Genomic DNA, 20,890 nt, shown 5'->3' on the forward strand with positions numbered 1-20,890 from the left:
TGTGTGATATGCATGTAGAAATACTGTGTTGTGGTAGGCATTATATTATCGTTATCATCATTTTTCAAACTGGGGCACCTTAGGTAGGCAAAGGTTAAGGAATTGGCTCAGGTTGTGTTACAATTGTATGCCCAAGCTGGGCTTTAAGCCAAAGCAACCCGATTCTAGATGCAGACTATGCTCTTTGTCCAGACCTTCGTACTGAGGGGACCCTGACCCCTTCCATTAAGAGGGGCTTCTCCCCTTCTTTTATACCTAAGGACAAGCAGCAGAGAGATCAAATCTGTACGCAATGTTGAATGTAGGGTACGCACCCATGAGTCTGCCTGTGTCTTATGACAATACTCCATCAACCTGTCAGGAAGCTCTGCCTTCCTCTAGTGCTCTCTCCACCAATGCTTGGGCCCCCATGCTACCACCAAGCCCGCCACTTTTATTTCCTTTTTTTTTAATTTTGAGACAGGGTCTTGTTCTGTCACCCAGGCTGCAGTGCAGTGGTGCAATCATAGTTCACTGCAGCCTTGACCTCCCAGGCTAAGGTAATCCTCCCGCCTTGGCCTCCTGTGTTACTGGGACTACAGGTGCACACCACCATGCCTGGCTAATTTTTTTAATTTTTTTTTTTTTTTTTTGAAATGCGGTCTCGCTCTGTTGCCCAGGTTGAAGTGCAGCGGCATGATCTCGGCTCACTGCAACCTCCGCCTCCCCAGTTCAAGCGATTCTCCTGCCTCAGCCTCCTGAGTAGCTGGGATTACAAATGTCTGCCACCACACCTGGCGAATTTTTATATTTTTAGTAGAGATGGGGTTTCTCCATGTTGGCCAGGCTGGTCTTGTCTTGAACTCCTGACCTCAGGCAATCTACCCGCCTAGGCCTCCCAAACTGCTGGGATGACAGGCATGAGCCACTGTGCTGGGCAATTTTTTAAATTTTTAGTAGAGATGGGGTTTCACTATGTTGCCCAGGCTGGTCTTGAATTCCTGGGCTCGAGGGATCCTCCCTCCACGGCCTCCCAAAGTGTTGGTATTATAGGCATGATCCACTGCACCGAGTCTCAGCCACTTCTTGATGATCTTCCCACATTCTCTTAGATGAACAAAAATTATCTTATGCCATCTGTCACCCCAAGATTATAAAGGTCCCTTCCCAGAGGAATGTGCCCTCCTCACAGCTCCCTCAAACACCCAGCCATCTTGTTAGCTATGTAGATATGAAAACTAACCCTTAGCCATGTGTCTGCCATATTTTCCTTCTTGGGGCTAATAATAAAATAAGTGTATTAAGACATGAGTCGATGGGATTCGGTGGCTCACGCCTGTCATCCCAGCACTTTGGGAGGCCGAGGTGGGCAGATTACCTGAGGTCAGGAGTTCGAGACCAACCTGGCCAACATGCTGAAACCCCGTCTCTACTAAAAAAAAAAAAAAAATACAAAATTAGACAGGTATGGTGGTGTAAGCCTGTAATCCCAGCTACTCAGGAGGCTGAGGCAAGAGAATCCCCTGAACCCAAGGAGGTGGAGGTTGTAGTGAGCCGAGATCAGGCCACTGCACTCCAGCCTGGGCGACAGTGCGAGACTCTGACTCAAAAAAAAAAAGAAAAAGAAAAACATGTTCTTTTTAAATCATAAATACAATTAAAATTGTACTTATGAAATATGCCTTTTCAAACTTTGTCTCTTAGCTTTTGACCCTGTTCTGGGGTAGGTGAGGTACTTGTGTGAATCTTACAGCAGGCTTTTCTGCCTAGTGGTCTGACTGGCACGTTGAGCGCCTGCCCAGTGAAAGCTGAGACCAGCGAGGGTGGAGTGCTGTGTTCCCCTGTGCAGAGGGTGAGGAGCCTTCCTGAGTTTTTCCGAGACACAGAGAACCCAGACCTCCTTTAGGAAAATGACTATAGAATAGCTCGATTGTTAAAATCATCATGCGAGCTTTGCCAGCCGCTTTTTGTTGTTGTTGTTTTAATAGAAAGCATCCCTTCCCATAGCTATGGACACCACGTGAGAGGCATCTCATTCTATAGAATGCACCAAGAGGCCGGGCGCAGTGGCTCACTCCTGTCATCCCAGCACTTTGGGAGGCCGAGGTGGGCAGATCACCTGAGGTCAGGAGTTCGAGACCAGCCTGACCAACATGGTGAAACCCTATCTCTACTAAAAATACAAAAAATTAGCCAGGCATGGTGGCGGCCACCTGTAATCCCAGCTACTTGGGAGGCTGAGGCAGGAGAATTGCTTGAACCCGGGAGGCGGAGGTTGTGGTGAGCAGAGATCATGCCACTGTACTCCAGCCTGGATGACAGAGTGAGACTCTGTATAATAATAATAATAATAATAATGCACCAACAGCAAACTGTGCCAACATCAGCTGATAAATTCGTGTCCACCCATGCTCCTCTGCAGGGCCAGTGAATACTCTGTCTGTTATCCAAGTGCTGCCAAGCTAATGGTATACGGGCCAGGGTTCTATTTTCACAATGACACAAAGAGCTACACCTGAGCCATGTGGTTTCAAAAAATATTTTATTTTCTGGAATAGCCATAATATCTCAGCTCTGTCTTTATGCCCTCTCTCCACACGGAGGAGGCAGAAGCTATGACAACACTGAGGTGCCACACATCACACCTGCAAAACAGAATAATGGGAGCGTTTAGGAGACTGTAGAAAATGCTCACCAGGGTGCATACAGACAGGATGGGGGCTGGGCATCGCTGGGCTGCTGCTGTCTGTCAAGGACATTCAGAGAGATATACATGTCCCCTGGTGCAGGGCCCGCCTCGATCTTCATCTCTTCACTCTCACGTGTTAAATGAAGCAGAGGAAAAACAGCAGAGAGTCCTTCGCGGCTGCTGGACTAGGCAATGCAACTCTCACAAGTGATGAGATTGAGAATGTGCCTTACACATCCCGTAGGTCTGGTGGTCACGAATGCGAGATTTGCTTCTAGAAATTTTTGGGACTCTTGTTTCATGTGCAAAGTGTTTAGTCTGTATCTGTAGGGCGATGCTGTTCTTCCAAGACATGATTTTTCCTTTTTACAACAGACAAGATAGGAATATTTGGGGTCACTTGGCAACAATGATGATGGGGAATCCTTTGTGTCTCTTCCCTGGAGCATTTGCTCTGCACACAGAAGGAAGCCACTTGCACTGGATGGAGTCTGTATGAAGCTGGCAGCATGGATTGCATTGGAGAGTTAAGTAGAGCAAGGCCCCCCAGTTGCACCTACTCTAACGACAGTATAATCTGAAGCTGATTTGTCCTCTGGACGTCTCTAGCCAGTAATAAGAGTAAATAGTTCCACTGGGCTTCCCTTGGGCATGGGAACCCCTGTGAATTCCGACTCTGCACAAGAGCAAGGCAGACGAAAACTTCACAACAGAATGGGCCAGGCAAGGGGGCAGAGATGGCTGGATGGGACCACAAGGATGGAATGGAGGTTACAGATGCCAGCATGGCCCCAGAGGTGACACTGCCCATGAGTCCTGGTTGCCCAGTGATGGCTTGGCAGAATGAGTGACAGGCGGGGAAGATGGCCTTTATCCTTATTGACAGTCATCTCACCCTTCACTCCTGCAGTGCAGCTGGGCTGACATGCTGGTGGACGGTCTTCAGAGAAGGGCCAAGCAGTGACCTTCAGAGATCCATCCCTCCACACTGGAGTCCTGGCCTATTGGTAGCTTATGAGGGGGATGCTCTTACACCTCCCTGGCTTGCACCTGGCATGCAGGCAAACTGAAGACTCCACAGCCACTCCATCACTTTAAGGGCCCTAAGCAGATGCAAACAGAAGGAAAAAAAAGAGTAAGAAAAAAAAAAATCAATGGTGATCTGATGAAGGGTTACCCCCCACCGCCGCCTCCTGCTCTCTTTAGAGACAGGGTCTGGCTCTGTTATCCAAGCTGGAGTGCAGAGATGCAATCACAGCTGACTGTAATCTCAAACCCTTGCACTTTTTAATTTTTTTTAGAGATGGGGCCTGGCTCTGTTGCTTAGGCTGGAGCACAGTGGCGCAACCATAGCTGACTGTCATCTTAAACGCCTGGGCTTAAGCAATTCTTTTATCTCAGTCTCCTGAGTAGTTAATGCTACAAGTGTGTGCCACCAAGCAGATAATTTTTAATTTTTTTTTTTTGTCTCATTAAGTTTCCCAGGCTGATCTTGAACTCTTGGACTCAAGTAATCCTTCCACCTTAGCCTCCCAAAGTGCTGTGCTGACAGGCATGAGCCACGGCATCCAGCCAGTACATCTCTTTAATGCTACTGAGAAGTCATTTCACCCAGCACTTTGGTTCCTAGTATCATGTTCAAAAAAAAGAACCAGGGCTCTCTGGAATAATGGTTAATTCTAAGAATGGAGCTTGGGTGATACAGATATGCCTGGACCATCTTGTAGTACAAGAAAATAAGAAAATGCTCAAATACACAAAAAAATGGGGGTGTGAAAGATAAGCAAAAGCCAACATGAAAGAGCTCCTGGTGCTCAAAGCTGGAACAATTTGGGCAATAAAATAAAATAATATTAGATGGTAACCCAAAGCAATCAATTATTGAATAAAAACATAAATGAAGGAGGAGATACAAATCCCCTAGGCAGAAGAGTCCCATCCAAATAATTGATGTAGATGTTTTATTCTCAAGAAGATGAAACATAACTCCCCACTCCTTTAAGTGTGGGTTGCATGTAGAGACTTCCTTTCAAAGAGCATGGTCAGGGAGATCAATAACTTTTCAGTGGAGAAATCTGACAAACACCACCTCAGACGTGATCAAGGCCAACGTCAACAATGGTAGGTCATGCTGACAGTATGTACCTTGATATGACTCTTCATCTCTGCTGTCATCCTCCCCAAAGCCAACCACCCTAGTCTCACCACAAGAAAAGTTGCAGACAAATCCCGACAGAGGGACCGCTTGACAAAATACCTGACCCGTTGTCCTCAAGACAATGTTTCTCGTATAGTCTGCAGCACTGTGAGCCAAATAAACCTCTTTTCTTTATAAATCACTCAGCTCAGTTACTCCTCTATAGCAATACAAAATGGACTATTACACAAGCCACATCCAAGTGCCATTTGTGGCAAGGGGCCCTTGTATGGTCTGCAGGCCTTGCTTTGGATGACCTTGAAGTAAGGTCTTGTATTTGACTCTTGAACAGTCTGCAGAACCGTGAGCCAAATAAATATCGTTTTAATAAATAAACCCATACAAGAATCATGTACAAGACCTTGCTTCGAGGTCATGAAAAACAAGGCAAGTCTGAGAAACTGTCACAGCCAAGAGGAGACATGACTCAATGTAATGTGGGTTCTGGATGAGATCCTGGGACAGAAAGAGGACATCAGGAGGAAAGTAGTGAAGTCCAGTAAACGGAAGAGTTTAGATTACAAAGGGTGCGGGGTGGGGGGTGGGCAGGAGACCCTAACAAGTACCTGCATAACTAGCATTTTTCCTTTTTTTTTTGAGATGGAATCTCGCTCCGTTGCCCTGGCTGGAGTGCAGTGGTGTGATCTCGGCTCACTGCAACCTCCACCTCCCGGGTTCAAGTGATTCTCCTGCCTCAGCCTCCCGAGTAGCTGGGACTACAGGTGCCCACCACCACGCCTGGCTAATTTTTTGTATTTTTAGTAGAGACGGGGTTTCATCATGTTAGCCAGGATGGTCTCGATCTCCTGACCTCATGAGCCGCCCGCCTTGGCCTCCCAAAGTGCTGGGATTACAGGCCTAAGCCATTGTGCCCGGCCGCATTTTTCCATTTATAGATTACTTTTATTCTGCATATAGTAGAACCAAATGGAAGTCAAGACACAAGCATCTGGGGTGCTGGAGCCTGAGAAGACCTGTCTGGAGCTTGACAGAAATTCTGAATCCCCACTCACTGTCAGTCTACCCAGAAAGACAATGACCCAATAAAGAAACAGACTTTAGTCCTGTGTGAATTTGCTCGGGCTGTGTGCGGGGAGGCCCCTCCATCAGGGCTAGTTCTGGCTAAATACCATATGTAGAAAACTACCAGATGGTTGAGAGTGAAGATGAGAGAAGAGCCAGGGAGGGAAGAGATGTTTTCTTCAGGGCCAGGGGAGAGAAATTCCATAAAAACAGCATAGGGTTAGCTGGAAGACAAAATGAGACTTGTGCTATCCAGACTGGGGGCACCAGCCACAGATGGCATTTGGATGTGGTCTCTTAGTCCATTTTGTATTGCTATAAAGGAATACCCCAGGCTGGGTGACTTATTAAAGAAAAGGGGTGTATTAGGCTTACCGTTCTGCAAACTGTATAAGAAGCAAGCATGGTGTTGGCATCTGCTCAGCTTCTGGTGAGGCCTCAGAAAGCTTTTACTCATGGAGGAAGGCAAGGGGAACCAGAGTGTCACATGATGAAAGAGGGAGCAAGAGAGAGAGGAGGAGGAGCCAGGCTCTTTTTAACAATCAGCTCTTGCATGAACTGATACTGTGAGAACTCACACATTACCAAGAGGATGGCACCAAGTCATTCATGAGGAATCTGTTCCTGTGACCAAAACACCTCCTGCCAGGCCTCACCTCCAACACTGGGGATGCTATTTTAACAGGAGATTCGGGAGGGACAAACACCCAAAGGATGTCAGTTCATTTGAATTGAGCTGTGCTGTAAGTGTACAATAGACACTGGATTTGAAGACTTGGTGTGAAAAAAGAATGTGCGCTATCTCACTTATAACTATACATGCAATTCTAATATATTCTAAATAGCTATATATACTATTCTAAATCTACTCTAAATAACTACATATACTATTCTAAATAATTCTAAATAACTACATATACAACTCTAAATCTATTCTAAATAATTCTAAATAAAGATATATACAACTCTAAATCTATTCTAAATAACTACATATACAATTCTAAATCTATTCTAAATAACTATATACATAAAATTATAAATATATTCTAAATAACTATATACACAATTCTAAATAATTATACCTATATATACAATTCTAAATATATTCACACATATATTTTTAAAATATAAATTTGAAATAAATTATGTGTATATGTATACAATTATTTTATATACTTATAAAATATATTCATTTATGACATTTATAAATATATGTTTATATAGAAATATATCGTTTTTTTTTCTTTTGGACACTGAGTTTCACTCTTGTTGCCCAGGCTGGAGTGCAGCGGCGTGATCTCGGCCCACTGCAACCTCTGCCTCCCGGGTTCAAGCGATTCTCCTGCCTCAGCCTCCCAAGTAGCTGGGATTACAAGCATGCACCACCACGCTCGGCTAATTGTATTTTTAGTACAGATGGGGTTTCTCCATGTTGGTCAGGCTGGCCGCAAACTCCCGACCTCAGGTGATCTGCCCACTTTGGCCTCCCAAAGTGCTGGGATTACAGGCATAAGTCACCATGCCTGGCCAGAAATATATCTTAATAAAATGTGTACATATTTTACATTTAAAAAATAAATAAAATATAAATTTATATATTTATATAAATATACATTTTGAAATGAGACTATTTTATATAGTGATAAAATAAATATCTTATATATAAATATATTGTAATAAAATTTGTACAAATTTAATAAACTGAAAAATATACATAAGCTATAAATTTGTTTATGTAAATATAAATATATACATGTTGAAATGAGACTATTTGATATAGTGATTAAATATATGAAAATATATTTTAATAAAATTTGTATATATTTGATTTTAAAAATACATAAACTGTAAATTTATATATTTATGTAAATATAGAAATACGCATACATGTTAAAATGACACTATTTAGTGTCATTAAATACCATATTTATTATTAAATACCATATTTTCATACATTTTTAATAAAATTTGTACAAATTTAATAAATTTAAAAACATACATGAAATATAAATTCATATATTTATGTAAATATAAATATATATACCCGTTAAAAGGAGACTGTTTCAATATAGTGATTAAACATATTATTAAAATTGATTTCACCATTTTCATTTTACTCCTTTGTTAATGTGTTTAACAAAGAGTTTTCAATTGCTTATGTGGATCATATTGTATTTCTTTTTTTTTTTTTTTTCAGACCGAGTCTCACTCTGTCGCCCAGGCTGGAGTGCAATGGCGCCATCTTGGCTCACTGCAACCTCTGACTCCTGGGTTCAAGCAATTCTCCTGCCTCAGCCTCCTGAGTAGCTGGGATTACAGGCGCCCGCCACCACGCCTGGCCGATTTTTGTATTTTAAGTAGAGTAGGGGGTTTCACCGTGTTGGCCAGGCTGGTCTCGAACTCCTGACCCCAAGTGATCCACCCACCTTGGCCTCCCAAAGTGCTGGGATTACAGGTGTGAGACACCGTGCCCAGCCTATATTTTATTTCTGATGGGTAGAGTTGTTCCAGACCCTGAAAACCTGGGGCATCCAAGGAAAATACAGAAACAGGGCTCCGGGTACCACAGTGGAGTACTAGGCGGGGCTGTAGCCACATAGCTGTGTTCCCCAGAGGCCCCCAAAAGCCCCATGATCTCCAGGGACACCAGGCAGGGCAGGCTGCTACTCCACCTCTCACCCCTTTGAACTCCAGTCCCTCCACCTTTCACAGTGGCATAAAGACTCTTCCCAATTAGGATGACCCAAACGTCTGGGTCAAGGAAGATCCAGTGCCCCAGGGACCCGTCCTTGCTCCAGGCAAATCAGTTGGAGCAACTTGGAAGTGACTAGTTATTTATTCTGAGCACTTGGGACGAAGCTTGGGGGTATAGGGAATTCCTTGATACCTTCTCAAAGAATTCAAAGCCTACTGAAAAGGGCTTTCCTTCACTTGAGTATCTCAAACGTTCAGCTGGGAACGCCATCTACCACCTCCTGAATCGCTGCTGTTGGTAAGAGAATGGGTTGATCCCCACAAATTATCATGATGTTCACATTTGCTAGCCCCAGGAACCAGCCGCATCCAATTCAGCTTTTGCAAGGAAGCTAATTCCTGTCTGTCTTTTCCCCAGCTGTAACTCTATAAATCTTATCTTTAAGAATGGGTGGGGGCTGGCCGAGGTGGCTCACGTCTGTAATCCCAGCACTTTGGGAGGCTGAGGCAGATGGATCACTTGAGGTCAGCAGTTCGAGACCAGCCTGGCCAACAGGGTGAAACCCCGTCTCTACTAAAAATACAAAAATTAGCTGGGCGTGGTGGCATGCACCTGTAGTCCCAGCTACTCGGTAGGCTGAGGCAGGAGAATTGCTTGAACCCGGGAGGCGGAGGTTGCAGTAAGCTGAGATCACGCCACTGCACTCCAGCCTGGGCAACAGAGCTAGATTCCATCTCAAAACAAAGAACAAGCAAACAAACAAAAAGAATGGGTAGGTCTCCACCCGTTACTGTGTCTTTCCACGAGACTGATGCCCAACAGGGCTGAGTCAGATGGCCAAGAAGCTGGGGTAACTTGAGAGGCACAGAGAGTACTCTTTCGGCTGGCCTTAGAGTTGGGGTTGCCACCTTCACAAAAGCATCCCTGGCTTGCTTTCAGACACAGAGATTCCGGGAGGCCCCAGGAAAACCCGAAAATACTGCAAGAGGTGTAAACATATCCACTCATGCTGTCTTGTTGAATGCCAACATGGCTCCAGGGAGCAGGAAGAAGGGCCAGAGGAAACAACACGCAGGATGATGGGTTTGCTTTTGACCTGCACTAATTATGTTCCAGGTATGGCACCGCTTTCAGAGTCAGTTTCCAGATGTGCAATTTTAGTATACAAGAACCTTTATCAGCCCCTTTCTCTGTTTATTCATGAATCCTTGAGGCAGAGGTCCAACATGGAGAATCATGGTGCTCAATGAGTGGTGGACCTTGGCCAGGTGACCTGGGCCTAAGGCAGCATGTCTATCGAGGGATGATCATGTTACTTACCTGCCAAACTTATGTGTGGATAAGGTGTTGTCATAAGGTGGGTTCCCCAGACACAGAGACTGAGGTTGGGATTCAAAGACATAGAGCATTTGCAGAGGGAGGGAGGGAGGGAAGCCCGTTTAAAAAGGCACTAAGCTGGCCAGGGGTGGTGGCTCACGCCTGTAATCTCCACACTTTGGGAGGCTGAGGCAGGTGGATCATGAGGTCAAAAGATCAAGACCATCCTGGCCAACATGGTGAAACCTCATCTCTACTAAAAATACAAAAATTAACTATGTGTGGCGGCGTGCACCTGTAGTCCCAGCTACTCGGGAGGCTGAGGCAGGAGAATCACCTGAACCCGGGAGGCGGAGGTTGCAGTGAGCCGAGATCGCGCCACTGCACTTCAGCCTGGCGACAGAGCGAGACTCCATCTAAAAAAAAAAAAAAGACACTGAGGCATGATTTGGTCTCAGGACATATCTCAAACCTGGTCAACAGCAGGCTCTGGAATACAAATTGGGCTGCAGAATTTGCTGCCTTTGGGCATGGAATTATGTGTGTGTGTGTGTGTGTGTGTGTGTGTGTGTGCACATATGTATGTGTGCATGCATGATCTCACGTGCTGTGGCTTCCTCTACCTGAAATGAATCTTCGCCTTAGCGTTATCTGGATAACTGTATCTTGACCTTCAGGGCTACACCAAGCATCACGATGCCTTAAACATCTCCTCCCAAGCCCACCTGGGTTCTTCCTCCATGTTCCTGTAGCACAGAGACTCTGAGATCTGTCTGCCAGGTGTTCTATGGCACGTGGCCCGGACTTCTGTTATATCTTGGACCAAAATGTACCACAATTATCAAATAACCTTGCCATCTCCCCAGCTGGGAATTTACACTCAGAGAGCAGGAACCAGGTTTGTCCAGTATTATAACTGCTGGTACATAAGAGCCAGGAAAGGTTTGTTAAATGAGGGTTTCAGGCTAAATTGTGTCTCTTCGAAATGCCTGTGTTGAAACCTTAGCCCTCATTGTGATGGTGTTTGGAGATAAGGCCTTTGAAGAGGTAATTATGTGAAAATTATGTCATTAGGGTAGGGCCTGATCCAATAGGACTGGTGCCCTTATAAGAAGAGGAGACGAGGACACAGACACACACAGAGGGATGACCCTGTGAGTACACAGGGAGAAGATGGTGTCTAGAAGCCCAGGAGAGAGGCCTTAGGAGGAGCCAACCCTGCCGACACCTGGATCTCAGACCTCCAGCCTCCAGGCCTCCGGGAGAATCAATGTCCCTTGTTTAAGCTTCCAAGTTTGTGGTCCTTTGTTATGGCAGCCTTAGCAAACTAATACAATGAATGAATCAAACAGCACATATATTACAATTCTAGTTGTGCTATCCAATAGAATAGCCACCAGCCACCTGTGGCTGTTTATGTTTAAATCAATATAGCTCAATAAAAATAAATATTCAAGCCTTGAATGAAACCATACTCAATAGCCACTTGTGGTTGGTGGTTCCAACGTTGCAGTTGTCTTCCTCCTCAAGAGTTGTGTTCTTGGTTGAATTCATCTCCCCTGCCCCTGAGGAAAGCACCCATTGTCTCTCTGCACTTCTGAAGGTTTACTGCCCCACCATCTGTCCCCAGATGGAGAACCCTTGCAGGATGCAAGGGGATATTGAAATGATGTTTGCACTGGGCAGGATGGCTCAGGCCTGTAATCCCAGCACTTGAAGGCCAAGGCGGGTGGGTCACCTAAGGTCAGGAGTTTGAGACCAGCCTGGCCAATATGGCAAAACCGCGTCTCTACTAAAAATACAAAATTAAGCCAGGTGCAGTGGCACATGCCTGTAATCCTAGCTACTCGGGAGGCTGAGGCAGGAGAATCACTTGAACCCCGGAGGCAGAGGTTGCAGTGAGCCGAGATTGTGCTATTGCACTCCAGCCTGGGCAACAGAGTGAGCCCGTCTCAAAAAAAAAAATAAAATAAAATAAATTAAAAATAAAAAAAGAAAAAGAAAAAGAAATGATGTTTGCAGTGGTTAGGGTGGCTCACACCTGTAATCTCAGCACTTTGGGAGGCTGAAGCAGGAGGCTCGGTTGAGCCCAGGAGTTTGAGAACAGCCTGGGCAACATGGCAAAACCCCATGTCTACAAAAAAATACAAAAATTAGCCTGGCGTGGTGTTACATGCCTGTAGTCCCAGCTCCTCAGGAGGCTGAGGTGAGAGAATCACCTGTAGTCCCAGCTACTCAAGAGGCTGAGGCAGGAGAATTGCTTGAACCAGATCTCAGCTCACTGCAACCTCCACCTCCTGTGTTCAAGTGATTCTCCTGCCTCAGTCTCCTGAGTAGCTGGGAGTACAGTTTCCTGCCACCACATCCAGCTAATTTTTTTTTTTTTTTTTTAGTAGAGACAGGGTTTCACCGTGTTGGCCAGGCTGGCCTCGAACTCCTGAAATTCAAGTGATCCCGCCTGCCTTGGCCTCCTCAAAGTTTTTTTCTTAAGCATCTTTTTTAGATGCCTTTATTCTCATATTTCTGTTTGCCTCTACTATTTTATTCACTTAGATAGTTTTTTGTTTGTTTGTTTTGTCTTTTGTGGTCTTGACATTTTTGCTGATGGTAGGAAAGATCCAATTTCCGTGTTATTGTAATTCCCGTTAGACTTGTCCATTGGTGTCATGCTAAAAGACGAGATACTAAATAAAATTGGCTGGGAGCAGTGGCTCATGCCTGTAATCCCAGCACTTTGGGAGGCCAAGGCAGGCGGATCACCTGAGGTCAGGATTTCGAGACCAGCCTGGCCAAAATAGTGAAACCCCATCTCTACTAAAAATACAAAAATTAGCTGGGTGTGGTGGTGGGTGCCTATAGTCCCAGCTACTCAGGAGGCTGAGGCAGGAGCATCGCTTGAACCCGGGAGGTGGAGGTTACAGTGAGCCGAGATCTCGCCACATCCAGCCTGGGCAACAGAGCAAGACTCCGTCTCCAAAAAAAAAAAAAAAAGAAAATCATATTTAATTCACTTAGCTTTCATCGTAATTACAGTCACACTTCACAGACATGGGAATTAGGGAGCAATGAAGAGTAATGCAGCAATGCCTTGTGTTCAGACCACCATTAATGGGTAGGCTTTGGGGATACTTTGCTTTTCTCTTTCACTAATGATGTCTGTCCATTTTCCCTGAGGATCTTTCCGTGAGCCTTCTGTGTGGTGGGCTCACTTACAACCTGAATCACTGCATTCACGCCAACAGTACCAACCCATAGGTATGCTTAGTCATCTGATGACTCAGAGACAGGGGGTAAGCGGATGAAATGGAAGGATGAGTCTGGTCAGATGGTAAGAGATAGTACAATGACATGAAAAATAGCCACTGCTGACCGCTGGCAACCTGGCCTTGAGATCCCTAGTGGACAGTTATTTATTTACTATTTATTTATTTTGAGACAGGGTTCCACTCTGTCGCCCAGGCTGGAGTGCAGTGGCACAGTCTTGGCTCATTGCAACTTCTGCCTCCTGGGTTCAAGCAATTCTCCCACCTTAGCCTCCCAAGTAGCTTGGATTACAGGTGTGCACTACCACACCTGGCTAATTTTTGTATTCTTGGTAGAGACGGGGTTTCGCCATGTTGGCCAGGCTGGTCTCAAACTCCTGACCTCAAGTGATCCTCCAGCCTGGGCCTCCCAAAGTGCTGGGATTGCAGGCGTGAGACACCGCGCCCGACCATGGACAGGTTTTTGAGCGCATAATTACAGACAGTCTTCACCTTCCCCAGAGGAAAACATAACAGCCTATCCCAAGGTTTCATAATAAAAGCGTAAAATTGTCATAAACCCACAGTAGGTGTTCAATAAATGCATACATCTTGCTCCCCCACCCGAAAAATCCTAGTTAGGAGGTGACCGAGGAGAGATTACAACACAAATTGCACCTGAGGTTTTGCACACGAGTGAGTTTGATCCCTTTCCTCCAGAAGGCCGGCTACTCATTCAAAGGGCCCAGTTTGCTTCAAACTATTTTTGGAACTGTTTCAGAATTGCCTCCAAGCGCCTGTCTAGACCTTACCTTACACTGGCGCTATTTTGAGCTAAAAGCCATATTGATTAAATTGGCTTCTAAAGTTATCCCCCAGACTTGGCGCTGAAGGAGGCTTAGGCATTTCCAAAAATCCTAGCCTCTGCCTGGAAGGCTCCCTAGCTAAGGATGCAAGACAAGGACCAAGGACAACATTTCTTGAAAGATCCTGCCTCTGGGGATAGTTTCGGAAAGGAAGCGCTCAGGTTTGTGAGACAGCAGCAGGGCCCTGGGACCTTTCTCCGATGGGGGAATATCCCCCTCTAGGTCAGCACGCCCCATCACAGCACTGCATTGACTGTAGGTACCTCCAAAGTCACCCTTTCTATTTCACTCATGTTTCCCTTGAATTTACACTTTACATGTTGCTAGACCAAATCGGCAGAGGGGAAAAAATAACTCGTGGAAACATGATCTTTTTAGAAATGGCATTACTCAGAAAGCACAGCAGGGGTTTGGCTTATGGTACGGTGTTGTTTTCCTGCTTTGAGGCGCTGTTACAGATTCTTCTTCCCACTGTACAGCTTCCCGGCCTGACACGCTGCCTTGGGAAGTGCGTGAAAGTGAACGCAGCCTCCTCTTCCTCTTAGGAGTCCTCCGTTTCGTGTATCTTACATCCTGAAAGGACCCAGCTCTCTGAGTCAGGCCGCGGCACTGCCCCTCCTAGCTCCAAATCTACATCTATTTCCTACTTCACTTTCTAAGTGGGATTTAGCTTGACACTGTGGAGCTCGGAGTATCACAGAGCTAATATGTAAGACCCAGGCTGGTCTTTCCTTCTCTGTCGGCACCTTGGAATTCTCTATTATCTTTCAGCCTGCCTCTCCGCTCTCCCCACTTTTTTTTTACAGACATCTGCAATGCAGGCAAGTTCCAATATGAACATCTGTGGAACAGAGCCTGAGAAGAGGAGATATAAAAGGATCTTAATTTTAGGTTGAAGGAGGAGAAGAATGGTTAAGGAGTGTCTCAATAACCTGAGCCACATCCTCAGGCTCCATCTTCATTAACTGAGAACAGCTTTGAAAACAACAGTGAGATTTTCAACTCAATTCTTTTTCCCACAGGTCACTTATCTTGAATTCCAAAATGTTTACTTCTGCTAAAGAACCTTGTTTTTTTTCCTTTTTTTTTTTTTTTGAGACAGAGTCCTACTCTGTCACCCAGGCTGGAGTGCAATGGCATGATCTTGGCTCACTGCAACCTCTGCCTCCCAGGTTCAAGTAATTCTCCTGCCTCAGCCTCCCAAGTAGCTGGGACTACAGGCATGTGTCACCATGTCCGGCAAATTTTGTATTTTTAGTAGAGACAGGGTTTCGCCATGGTGGCCAGGCTGGTCTTGAACTCCTGACCTCAGGTGATCCACCCACATTGGCCTCCCAAAGTGCTGGGATTACAGGCATGTGTCACCACGCCCAGCCTAGAGTGAGATTTTCAACCCAATTCTTTTTCCCCCATGTCACTTATCTTGAATTCCAAAATATTTACTTCTGCTAAATAATCTTTTTTTTTTTCAGTGATATAAATTTGGAAGGTATGTAAATATTCTTATCGAGTGTGAAGTCCTATGACCCAAACACTTGCGTATTCGTCTCTCCTCCCCGCTACACTTCCCTTGGGGAAGTACACACAAGGCAAACAAACACCTCTGACCACTTCTGAGGCAGCCTGTTCTTTTTTTTTTTTCTTTCTTTCTTTTTTTTTGAGATGGAGTCTCACTCTGTCGCCCAGGCTGGGGTGCAGTGGCGCCATCTCGGCTCACTGCAACCCCCACCTCCAGGGTTCACGCGATTTTTCTGCCTCAGCTTCCTGAGTAGCTGGGATTACAGATATGCGCCACCATGCCTGGCTGATTTTTGTATTTCAGTAGAGACGGGGTTTCACCGTGTTGGCCAGGCTGGTCTGGAACTCCTAACCTCAGGTGATCTGCCCACCTCGGCCTCCCAAAGTGCTGGGATTACAGTCATGAGCCACTGTGCCCACCCTGTCCTTAATGATCAGCTTGAGAAAATTCTCTCTCATCTAGTTGACCACATCCCCCTCTCGTCACTGCCACCAACTGTCCCTCATTATGGTGTCTAGATGTTTTGTCTTGCTACATCTCAAGCTTCATTACAGATCGAATTTACCCTCTTCCCTCAACTCTTCTTGCACAGAAGCTGAGGTTTCCAGGAGGCCCTCTCTGCCCCTTGGGGGACCTTCCCCTTAAGTTTGGAAGCTGCCAAAACCATATAAGGGAGATTTTAGGAGGGTCTTCACACTATATGGGATCCCAAGAAAAATGCATTTAGGGCCACTTTTTCAGCAGCTTCGCTTTAAGGTTCATTTTTTTTTTTTTAAGACTCATAAAAATCTTTACAGTTTGGAACACATAAAATATATTGGCTGGACGCGGTGGCTCACACCTGTAATCCCAGCACTTTGGGAGGCCGAGGTGGGTGGATCACTTGAGGTCAGGAGTTCGAAACCAGCCTGGCCAACATGATGAAATGCTGCCTCTACTAAAAAGTCCAAAAATTAGCTGGGCATGGTGGCTCAGGCCTGTAGTCTGAGCTACTCGGGAGGCTGAGGCATGAGAATTGCTTGAGCCCAGAAGATGGAGGTTGCAGAGAGCCAAGATTGCACCATTGCACTCCAGCCTGGGTGACAGAGCCAGACTCTGTCTTAAAAAAAAAAAAAATACATAAAAAGTTTTAAAAATGGAAACCTGTGTGAGCAGTGTGTAGAAATAGATAATTAGCAGTTATTCTGTAATCAATTTTTTAAAAACTTTAAAGAGAATGATTAATTTTAAACCCTAGAGTTGCAAGTAGAAATATAATTTAAAACTTTTGTGTAATATCACTGCAATGGATGTGAGATTTTACACACACACCCCCCCCATAAACACACATGTGTGCCACAGGTCCGTTGGTAAAAGCTTGGTTACTGATGATTGAGTTTTTTCTTTTATTCTTGGGGAAGTTACATAACCTGTTTTTTTCCAATCTTATTTTTCTATTCTGTGTAATTGGGATACTAATTATATTCATGTTGCTGTCAGGAGGGTAAAATACAATGTATATAATATTATTTTCACTCCAGATCTGGTGTTTAGTAAAACACTCAGCAACTATTAGGTGTAATTGTTATTTAGAGGAAACCATAGGTCTTTTGACAGTAATCATAGCCACCCTTGCATGTGTGGGTTGTCCATAGAAAATTACGATAATAGTGCAGAGGTTTCTGTCTCATCATGCTTTTCCCAGCTTCACTGAGATTGTCCTTTTTTCCAGTCAGGGCTTATCTTTCTAGGTTCCAGGAAAGCATCCTGAGTGATCATGCTGCTGTTTGAATACTCATATCTTCTTTAGGTGTGAAATACCCAAACAGGCCAGGAGCAGTGGCTCACACCTGTCATCCCAGCACTTTGGGAGGCTGAGGTGGGAGGATCACGAGGTTAGGAGTTTGAGACCAGCCTGGCCAACATGGGTGAAACCCCATCTCTACTAAAAATACAAAAATGAGCCAGGCATGGTGGCATGTGCCGGTAATCCCAGCTACTCAGGAGGCTGAGGCAGGAGAATCGCTTGAACCTGGGAGGTAGAGGTTGCAGTGAGCCGAGACTGCGCCACTGCACTCCAGCCTGGGTGAGGGAGCAAGACTCCATCTCAGAAAAAAAAAAAAAGAAAGAAAAGAAAAAAAGAAAGAAAAGAAATACCCAAATGGTCACCATGATCTAAGGACTCCCTTGGAGAACTGATGGATGTCAGTGTGTACTGATGGACATAAAACAGGACCACAGAGAAGAGTCACACTTGTAGAAAGAAATGCCCCCCAATCTCTAGCCAAAAGCTCCAAGTGGGAGTCTATGTCACTTCCAGTGACAACTCTGCACTGACTCACTGCATGACCTTGGGCAAGAAGCACTTCTACCTGCCTTGGTTTGTGTACCTGAAACAGGGATGTTAGCACCAACCTGGCATCTTCCCAGGACAGTGGCGTAGATTTGGAGGAACACCACACGGGAAGGTCTTTTGTAGATCACACAGGAGGCTACACAGACACGAGTTACTGCGATTTCCTTTTGTCTAAAGGTTTCTTTCTGGTTCTAGCCTTGTCTCTCTGGGGGAAGGAGACTATCTGTGATGGGGATGAGGGTTCTTTTCCAAGAGCATTAATTAGCTGTTCACTTTGTGACTTTGTGAGCGCCCTACCATTTGAATTCTGAATCCCTGCGTTTTGTTCTCATTTGGTGATGAGCCTTTCAGCAGACATGGTAGAGACTATTAAGTAGGAATTTTAATGCAATCGTTCATAGAATCAATATGTAGATGGCTAGTTTCTAATTTATGAGAAGGCATTCTCTGGGAAATTGAATAAACAGTGCTCGATTGGAATACGGAAATTTTATATAAGAAAAATAATCCGAGAGAGGCTGAGAATGTACAAGCTCTAAGGAATCATCAGATGTGAACAGGACTTCAGCTATCATGTTTAGGGTGAGCTTGGTTAGTGGCTCACATCTAGTTTCAGCTGCAACTGTATTTTCATATCATTCCCAGACAAGCCCCACTAGTGACTGACTCCACAATCCTGTTTCTTCCCAAACCCTCACCTGAGAAACAGGCTTCTTGGATTAAATCTTCCTTTTTCTATTCAACTAGCCCGTTGGGTTTGTGCTTGGCATAATTTTGGATCCCCTGGGTGGGATGTGCTTGCGTGAAGCTCCAGTAGCCTTTTCCTCTGTGCCGGGAATAATTTGCAAAGCGTCCCATTTTGGATTTTCATAATCAAGCTTCTACTCTGTTTCTTTTCAGTTAATTTAATACCTGGAGCACACGCAGTACTTCAAAAATATTGGTCCGTTCTGGCGTCAGAGAGTCTTTTCGGACTGAGCTGTAAAAATCGTACATTTGGGTATGTGACCTGGGAGTTGGGGGGTCAGGCTGAGGAGAGGCAACAAATTCCAGAGACAAACTTGGCATCTTGGGAGATGTAATACACGTACCCAGCCACAGAGTCCCATGAGAATGTATTTTAATGGAGAATGTGGGGGGACTTTGAAAATGTTTTCATTTTCTCAAATCATATCTGTTATCCTGAAAGTGGTGTCTCTTCCCCCTAATGCCTCCCTGCCCCAACCCCGCCAACCCTTTGCAGACACTGGCATCTGTGGACATGAGTTAGGTGCTGCAGTACCACTCACTGTGTCAACTACAGTGTGTGGAAAACAGACACACACAGAGTCACATTCACACTCACACCCTAACCATCCCAAATCAGACATTTGCAGTCCCACTGGATTTCCAAAGATTCCCGGGACAAGCAATCTATAGATTATCCTGGGACCAAAAAAAAAAAAAAGTCCTAGGATTTTTAGTTTCCTTAACCCTTAAGTGGCTGGAAACTGTTAATCAGAGAGGAATGAACGAACATAAATAACACCAAGCCCAGCTCCGTCTGATCAGAAGTGAGCCCCCAAACAGCTTCTGTCTGCCCTGATTACCAAAGGAAGCCATGCCCACGCATAAATTGGCAGTCTATTTAAACTGGGTGTTTTTCCTCACAGTTTTTTTTTTTCCCAGAGAAATATTCAAAGGGAGGCATTTTTGTGGCTAAGAAGATATTTATTTAAGTCACAGATTGCTTCACCTTCCCAAACTTGCCCGGCACACTTGGTGTAGGGCAAAGCCTCATCCTTGTCACATCTGTCCCTCTCCCTTCTGGAGCAGGGGCCAGAGGACTTTGGAGGACACCTACTCCCCCCACCCCCAAGGCTTCGGCTTCCCTGGGGGCGCTTGGCAGTGTGAGAAAGGCAAACCGCCTTCCGACCTGGTTGAAATTTTGTTTCCCATTGCTCCCTAGAAGTGTCCCTTGGCCGTGGATAACGCTCACTCGGTTCCTAGCCTCGCGCTCTCCGTGTTTGTCCATGGAGGTTATAGGAGACTTGAGTGCGGGGTCCCCACCGCCGGAGCAGAGGGCTGGGGACCCAATAGCGCCTGGTGTGCCATAGCGCAGCGGACCCACCCGAGAGCCCGCGTTCTGCTGCATCGGTGGCGGCCACAGGCGGGAGCGCCTATGCTCCTCGGACCCAAGGCGCCCAGGGGGTGGGTGGGACGGACCTGGAGGGGGCACGGGGGGGCCTGCGCCCACCTCTCTGCACACGCATCTGCCGCTTCCCGTGCCCCATGGGGGAGCCCTGGGCTCCGTGAATCCTTCGGTTCAGTCCCGCGTTCAGATTCCGCGCCCTCCCCGAAGTTGGGGCTCCCCAACCGTGGCCCCCCAAAGCGCCCGCACGAGCGCACTCACCCGCTCTCCCCGGTGCGTCCCTGAAGGTCAAGGCCAGGAGGCGGTGGAGGTGCAGGGCGCGCGGTGGGGCCCAGAGTAGGGGGCGCGGGCGTCGAGCTGGGGGGCACCGCGGGACGGCTCAGTCCCCATGGCCCTGGCGCTGGGGGCGCCCCCCGCGTGGCGACCCCGGGGGTCCGCGGCGCTCAGATGCCGTGGTCACAGTCCACATCGCGGCAGATGTACCAGAGGATCACGTAGAGGATGAGGAGGATGGCGAAGATGAAGAGGGCCACCAGGATCGCCTTGGTCACCGGCGAGATGAGAGACTGCATGGCCCCAGCGGGGCGCGCGGGAGGGCGGGGGGCGCGCGGGGGCGCGGGGCGCGGCGCTCACGACCCCCGAGCGCGCCCGGAGCCCCGCGCCAGCCCCGCGCCGCATCCGCAATGCTCCGTGCCCGGGACGGACGCTGCCTGGGTGGCTGCTCGGCGGCGGCGGTGGTGGCAGTGGTGGCTGCTCGGAGGCCGGCGCGCTCGGATGCAGGCGGCTGCGCGCGGGGCTCCCACCGCCCGGGTCCCCCCAGCTGCTGGCGCTCACCGGGCCCGGTGGCCGCTGGGCTGGGCGGGGGACCCGGGGGGCCCGGGGGGTGGCCGGGAGGAG

The 20,890-nt window shown here is 46.7% G+C and overlaps 1 long non-coding RNA gene across 1 annotated transcript; it reads right to left on the reverse strand.

Annotated features, from left to right (window-relative positions):
- Positions 1-2,505: 2,505 nt before the first annotated feature.
- On the reverse strand, positions 2,506-20,857 carry LOC129053355 (uncharacterized). Its single transcript, XR_008518264.2, has 2 exons — positions 20,255-20,857; positions 2,506-3,771 (listed from the first exon to the last, which is right to left on the reverse strand). It is a non-coding gene; the product is annotated as an uncharacterized LOC129053355 (long non-coding RNA).
- Between the last annotated feature and the right edge of the window lie 33 nt (positions 20,858-20,890).

This window comes from Pongo abelii, chromosome Y (assembly GCF_028885655.2).
Source record: "Pongo abelii isolate AG06213 chromosome Y, NHGRI_mPonAbe1-v2.0_pri, whole genome shotgun sequence".
NCBI classification, from domain to species: domain Eukaryota; kingdom Metazoa; phylum Chordata; class Mammalia; order Primates; family Hominidae; genus Pongo; species Pongo abelii.